Source organism: Eschrichtius robustus, chromosome 11, assembly GCF_028021215.1.
Source record: "Eschrichtius robustus isolate mEscRob2 chromosome 11, mEscRob2.pri, whole genome shotgun sequence".
NCBI classification, from domain to species: Eukaryota; Metazoa; Chordata; class Mammalia; order Artiodactyla; family Eschrichtiidae; genus Eschrichtius; species Eschrichtius robustus.
In genome coordinates this window covers 59,391,274-59,398,419 of record NC_090834.1, presented here as the reverse complement: position 1 = coordinate 59,398,419, position 7,146 = coordinate 59,391,274, and positions in this window count along the sequence as shown.

Here is a 7,146-nt window from a genome sequence, read left to right as displayed (position 1 = left end):
TGTGGGGAGGGTAAGTCTGAGGCTCCCAGTGGACCGGCAAGAAACCAGATCTGGGCTTCACACTGCAGTCAGCTTGAGGCCCATGGGGACACGGGTGAGGGCAAGGGTCTGGCTGTAGAGGAAAAGGGGAGGAGTCTGGGGTAAGACTGGTCTCTGCCCAGCCCTGGGGGGAGGCCTCCCTCAACGGGCAGGCTGATCTGAGCCCTAGCTCTGCAGCAATGGCTCCCCAGGCACGGGACCAGGACTCTGAAGTCAGACCCGGACCTGAGTCCAGAGACCTACCGCCCTCCATGACCCTGGGCAGTCACACCCCTCTGAGCCCAGGTTTCCCACCTAAAATGGCGATAATATTCCCTACCTTACAGAGCTATTATGAGGTGCTGGGGGATATGAAAGCCCTGTGTGAACTGTACCCCCCGTAGATGCGTGAGTTGCTGTCGTTATTTTTAGTATTATTACTACTACCATTTCAGGGAACGTAGCGGGAAGAGATGATGCCTTAACCCAGAGGAATAATGAATGACGGCACTTCAGGCAAGGCTTTTGGAAAAAAATATTTGCAATGGGGGCCCTAGGATATGGTGGGGAGCTCATGCCCCTCTGTGATGTGGCTCCTGGCATGGGGCCTGGGAAAGGGCCACCGGGCCAGGATCTGAGCTCTGCTCCCTTCCGCAAAGACTAAATATTTGAGTTTATCCTTTCCGGGCCTGGCGGGACCCAGGACCCCCTCTAGTGTGGCTGCTCTGGCTTCTGGGGCTGTGCAGAGAGAGGGAGGACTCTGCCTCGGGGGGGGCAAGGCGGGCAGGGTGGCTGAGATTGATCACAACAGGCCCTGCTCAGCCCAGGCCCTGTCAAAGGCCAGAGCGCGGCTAGGGAAACTGCCTCTGACATAGTGGGACCCGACGCAGCCCTGCCCCCTGGGCCTCAGTCTCCCCATCTGTAGAGTGGGGGCAGGGGCAGGAGGGTTGGACAAGCTGACTTCCAAGGCCCCTCTGTCTCTCTAGTGACCACGGCCTATCTGAACCCCACCCCCAATAGGGCACGTGCCGCCGAGCATACCTCATTAAGCAGCTACGAAGGGCACCAAGGCAATCTCTCTGAGCAGGGAGATGGGAAGACCCAGTGACAGCACAGATGGAGGTCCTTTACCAAGGACGGAAGGTCTTGGAGGGCCTCTACGTACCAGGGTGGCATTTTGGTGGGGGAGGGTCAGGCTTACATGAAACATCTCCAAATACCACTCCTCCCCTCAGCCAAATCATAGAAACCGGCCATTTGTAAACACTTGCTCTGCCCAGAACTGTGGCCAGTGCTGAGCAGGAGGCAGGCTTACTGTTCCCCAGGGAGTGGGGGACCCATTATGGGACCAGCTTCCAGGATGGAGTCGGGTCTGAAGAGCCAGGCATCAAATCCCAGCACCATGATCTTCACGGCGAACATTTACAAGGCCTCGTCTCTGCCACGGGCTGTACAAGCCCTTGACCTCACCGACTCCTCTCAGCATGCCCTAGAGAAGGGGACTATGATTGTCCCCATTTTTACTGATGAAGAAACCAAGGCACACAAGGTGACACGGGTCCCCCAGGAATGAAATGATGGGGCTGAGACTTGGCCTGGCTCTAGTGTCGCCGCCAAGGAAGTTGTTTCTATGGTAACAATGGTGTGACGACTCCCAGGGCTCCGTGAGAGGTGAGGCTGTAGGGATACGTGGGTGCTGCAGCACCCAGTGTGTGGGAGGCCCACGGTGGGTGCTGGTTGTGTGCGCTTTCCCGCTGTAGGGCTCAGTCTAGGTTTCCATATTCTAAGGGGTGTGAGACTGTGGATCTGATTCTAAACCGCCATGCCTTCTGGTGGCGCCCCGTCCAGGACCCCCAGTAGCCAGGTCCTAGGGCCCAGGGTGTGAGGCTCTAGTTCCGCAACTTCCATCTCAAACTCTCCATGAGTCCGGGTCCTCAGAGGGCTCTGGGGGATGACCCCCAAGGCACACTCACTGGCTGCTGGGCAGTCCCAGCACCCAGTAGGTGCTCAGGAGACAGGAGCATGAGCGAGGTGGGGTGGGAGCACACTTAGTGCAGGCCAGGAGAGCCACTGGGCGTCAAGAGCCCTTAAGGAACTATAGGGCTGCTCGTCTGTAGCATGCGGTTAACCCGGAGGAGGATGGAGTCTGGCCGCCTCTCTGGGTGCCCACCAGTCACCAGGTGGGCAGCATCCTCCAAAAGGCACACGTGTGCCAGGCAGGCAACACCCACCTACAGCCTGACCTGAGCCCCAGCCTCAGACCTTGGGGGACCTGCCTGACCATCTGATGTGGGTCCCCCACCCCATCAGACCTTGTGCTCCTGCTCTGTGTCTGGGTCAGGCCTGGTTTAGGTTCTGGGGAGACAGTGGGAACAAGATGGTGACCCCAGGGGGGTGCTGTGTGGAGCTGGGGCTGGGGGACTAGATAGTGGGGAATGGCCCTCCCAGAGGCCCGCAGCTTCCTGGGCGAGGATGGGGGGTTCCAGGGTTTCATCAAGGAGCTGGGCAAACCCTCCCTGTCCCCAGAATGTCTCAGCTGTCAAAGGAACAGCGCGTGAGGGTGGAGCTGGGATTCACTCCTGTGTGGCCCTCCCCACAGACTCCTGGGGGGCTGCCCACCCCCGCAAAGAGCTGGGCTTTCCCATAAACCCCAAGGCCCCTGAGAGTGTGTCTCCTGAAGGAAGAGACCCTGCCCTCCCCATCTCTGTGTGGTGCTGTCCCCTGACTGGGTGTCCTCCAGTCCACGTGGCCACTGCTCCTTGTCCTTGCAGATCCGGCTGCAGGGCCAAGGAGGAGGGCTGGGAGGGCCACCCTGATTCCCTCCTCACCCCCTGGTCCCGGGGTCCTGGCCCGCTTTGCCCCCTCCCCTGCCCCCTTGGTCATGTCTGAGGACTTGAAGGGCTGGAGCCATATTGGTCTCAGCTCTGGTTCCCCAGGGCCCAGCAGAGCCTGGCTCAATGCAGTGCTCCGTGGAGGTTTGTTGACTGACTAAGTGATTGAATTATAATTTAAGAACAATGGCTACCAATGAATAACTCTTTCTATCTGCCAAGTGCTTGATGTCCATTATCTAGTTTGAGCCTCACAACAGTCCAAAGAGGTGGGTGTTGTTATTCATGCTACTTTACAGATGAACAAACGGAGACTCAAAAAGCTTAAGTAGCTTATCCCAGGCCACACAGCCAGCGAGGGCAGAGACAGGAATCAGTCAGATCTGGCCGACAGCAAAGCGTGCTAACCACAGCAGTGCTCCCTGCCCCTCCAGTGGCAGAGTCTGCCTTCCGAGGGCTCCCTCATCCCTGGCAGGTGAGCCGGAACTGGTTTTCCTGTGTCCCCAGCACTCAGCACAGCCCAGGGCACAGAGTGCAAGCCCAGGGAAGCTTCAGGGAGGAAAGATGGAGTGCGTAATAGGGACCACTGGCCAAGCTCTGGCTGGATGATCCAGCCCGGTGTGGTGCTCAGTGTTTTACCCTGAGAGGTCAGGAGTGGCCTGGGTTCACCTCCATTTTCAGCTGAGGAAATGGAGTCTTGGGATCTGAAACTTGTCCAAGGTCACTCAGCTTGTAAGGGGCAGTGACAGGGATAAACCCCTGGCTCTGTGACTCTAACGGGCCATGCCCCTACCTGCTACACCATGCAGCCTCCCTGCAGAGTTTGCGCATTTCATGCATGCTCTGGAGGGACAGAGAGAGAGGGTGGTGCGGTGTCTCGGTGTGTCAGGGTACATGTGTGTCAGGTGGGAGGTAAGCTCTGTGTGTGCAAGAGGTAGTGGGTGTCTGTTTTCTTTTGCTCCAGAAATGGATTTAGACCCAGCCTGGGCTTTGCTGGGACAGGGAGTGTGGAGGGCAGTCATCCATGCCCCATTCCTGAGGATCCAGGTCCCCATCCCTGGGGGGGGGGGGTGACAGTGGGTCTCTGTTTGTGGGGACAGGAGCCATTGGGGGCAGCAGAAGGGAAGGACAGCAACTCCCAGGAGGGCAATGGCCCCCAAACTGACACCCAAGGAGCAGGGGGGCTGCCGGTGGATGTCACCTGGAGCACCGAGAATGAGCCCATCACAGACCTGCGGGGAAACCACCCAGACGAGCGGCCTGTCCCAGGAGGTGGTCAGATGGTGACCAGGCTGCCCGTCCTTTCACCCAGAAATGTCCAGGGCAATGCGAGTAGAACCAGGGTCTGCAGCAAGCAGGATTCCTACCCCGCTGGGGTCAGAAGTGAGGACATTTCTTGGGGGAGGAGAAATGGGGTGGGGTGGGGGAGGAACGATGTAAAACTAGAAGAAACCACAATGATGCTTCCACTTCAGGTGGAGGAAAGCAAATCCCATACAGTCTGGGATTCTTCAGATGCTAGACACGCTAGACACTTAGTGTCCTCCAGTCTTGGGTCCTGAACTCCCAGCACTGTGGAATGGCCTGGATGGAGTTTCAGAATCTAAGAAAAGTGAACCAGAATCTTGAGTCAGAAGGCGCCTTCAAACGCAGCCTAAGAGGCTGCTGTCAGAGCGCCTCTCGGCCAGCTTCCCGCTCCACAGTCCCCTCGGGACGGCATGCTTCTATGGATGCAAAGATGCTGGAGACATAAAATAAACACTTGGCTTTAACTGCCTCCATGTCCCTGTCCAGGAGCACTGGGGTCTGGGCCTCTCACAGGCCCCATCCCCACTGCCAGCCTGTCTGGGACGGTTGTGTGATCTGCCACCTCCTCCCGCTCCGCCCCTGCCCCAACCCTTCAGCGCCCCCATCCGGGCCCCCGAGGGAGCCCAGCAGGTGAGGCAATGGGGACCAAGGGTCCCATAAGGAGAGTCTTCGGCAGCCACAGGTCTGGGGAGCCGAGCGGATGTTGATTTGGTCTACGGGAGCAAAGGGACCTGTTAAACGTGCAGCTGTTAAATTGCTCTGCCTGAAGCCAGCCATCTCTGAGGGTGGGCGGGGGCCTGGTGGGCAGGTGGTGGACAGAGCAGCTGGCAGCTAGCGCCCTGGTGGGGTGGTCTTAGACACCTAGCTCCGACGTTCCCACCTGGGGCCGGGGGGAGCCTGGGTTGGACCTGTGCTGCCACGCCCCACTTCTTGGCCTCCTCCAAGCAAACCCTGCAGACCCTCCCCTTCGCCTCCTTCTCCATCTCCTGAAATCCTACTCACCTTCCAGACCCAGTGCACATGGTACCTCCTCTGAGTAGTCTTTCAGACTTTCCACTCCTTACCCCGACACCCTGAGAGAAGTGGGCTTTCCCTCCCCCCAGTCCCCAAAGACCCCAGGATTCTGCCTGTCATCTGACTTCAGCCATCTCTTCTACACTAACTGGGAGCCGGGGGCCCACTGAAGGGGGACACGTGTGCTTCACCCCCTCACCCCAACACACAGGCGGCTCCTGGGAGTCCAGGCACCCAGCTGATGGTGAGCTCCTCAGCCGGGGAGGACAGGGCCGGACATGTTGGCTGAGCTATGGCCCGATGGCCATGGGGATGCGGCACCTGACATCTGTGCCTGGACCACAGCCCCCAGTCCCTGCGACAGATGTCAAGAACCGCTCAGTCTTGCCTTGTTCTCTTTCCCTCTGTGTGACGCCCTGTTCTGCCATTCCAATGGCTCAGAATCAACTATTCACTCAGCCGGAGGCCGCCTGCATCCCTGGGATGCCCATCATGGACTTGGAGCCAGGCGGCCTAGGGCTTGAATCCTTGCCCTGCCACTTATGGCTCTGTGACCTTGGGCCATTGCTTCTCTCTCTGCACCTCAGCTTCCTCATCAATAAAACACAGATACTGGACACTACCCCTCAGAATCGTTTGAGAATTAAACGAGACAACCACTGCAGAGGCCCAGAGAGGGCCAGTGGCTGCCTTGAGTCACACAGCAAGAGAGCAGAAAAGATGCTGGACTTCCTGTTTCCCAACCCCAAACTCCCCCTTGCCCCATCCAGCCCCTCTTGGGTCTGGGGTCCCATGCTGGGGCCTGCATCCTGCTGGAGGTCTGGTCTGTGTAACCTGGCAGCTGGTCTCCATGACCTAAGGAACAATAGACCGTCAGGCTGCTCAAGCTGGGCCCAGTCCCTGCTTCGTTGTTCCGCTGGCCTGACCTGGCCCCCCCGGGGGGCCTTATCTGCCCATTCTCTCCTTTCCCACCAAGCTAATCTCTCCCTCTTTTCAAGAGTTCCTGTTTCCTTTCTGCCGCCTTCTTGTCTCTCTCCCCAGGCCCTGTCTCTCCCGTGTCTCCAGCTGGCCTCCCACACGTGGTTCGGGAGCCTCCTCAAAGTGGCTGGTACTATCATCCCTGGGGAGTTTCCATCTCTAGGGCTTTCCCAGTCTGGGACTGCTGCCCCCGTAGGAAGGAGGGAGAAGGAGTGTGGCCCAGGTCAGGAATCCTGCTGGTGGGTGACAAGCGTTTTGACACCCACAGATCAATACCTGGGCCTTTTAAATTCTTTGGGTTTGCTACTGGCTCAGGGGGCCTCTACAGGGCTTCCAATGCAATGGTTTGAGGATATTTACTCCAAAAGTCCAAGGTACCAAGGTTTTATGGCTCTAAATCTCTGAACACAGTGAGATCCTGGGACACCAGAGCTCCGAGTTTCTGGGATTCACACTGGTGAGGGTCCACCCCGCCTCACCTGAGTAAGGGCTCGGCTTAGCTGAATGCTTAGAGCCCCGACCTTGCCAGGGAGGAACAGTCCAGGGAGCAGCTCTCCATGGCCCCTGGGTTGCCCACCCCCTGACCAGCCGGAAAGGTAGAGAGCTTCCCTGCAGGCCTGGCACTGGCCAGCGGCAGGTGCAGCGGCAGGTCCACTGAGTCAGGGGCCCAGTTGGGTCTCCTGTCCTGAGCCAGAAACAGCCTTCGGTCTTCCACATGCTCTCCCCATGCCTAGCCAGAGTGAGAACGTGTGAGAAAGGGTTTGGTGTCAGACACACCTGGGCTCCCAGCCCTGCACTGCTATGAACTTACTGTGAGATCTGGGCCAAGTGGCCTCCCCTCTCAGAACCTCACTTTTCTGACCTGTTGGATGGAGATAACAACACCCACCTGGGCCTGCTGTGAAGCTGACTCCGGACAATGTGTTTGGAATAGCACATAGTAGGTGCACAATAACAGGTAGCAGTTACATTATTAGGACCACCCTTTCTGAGAGTC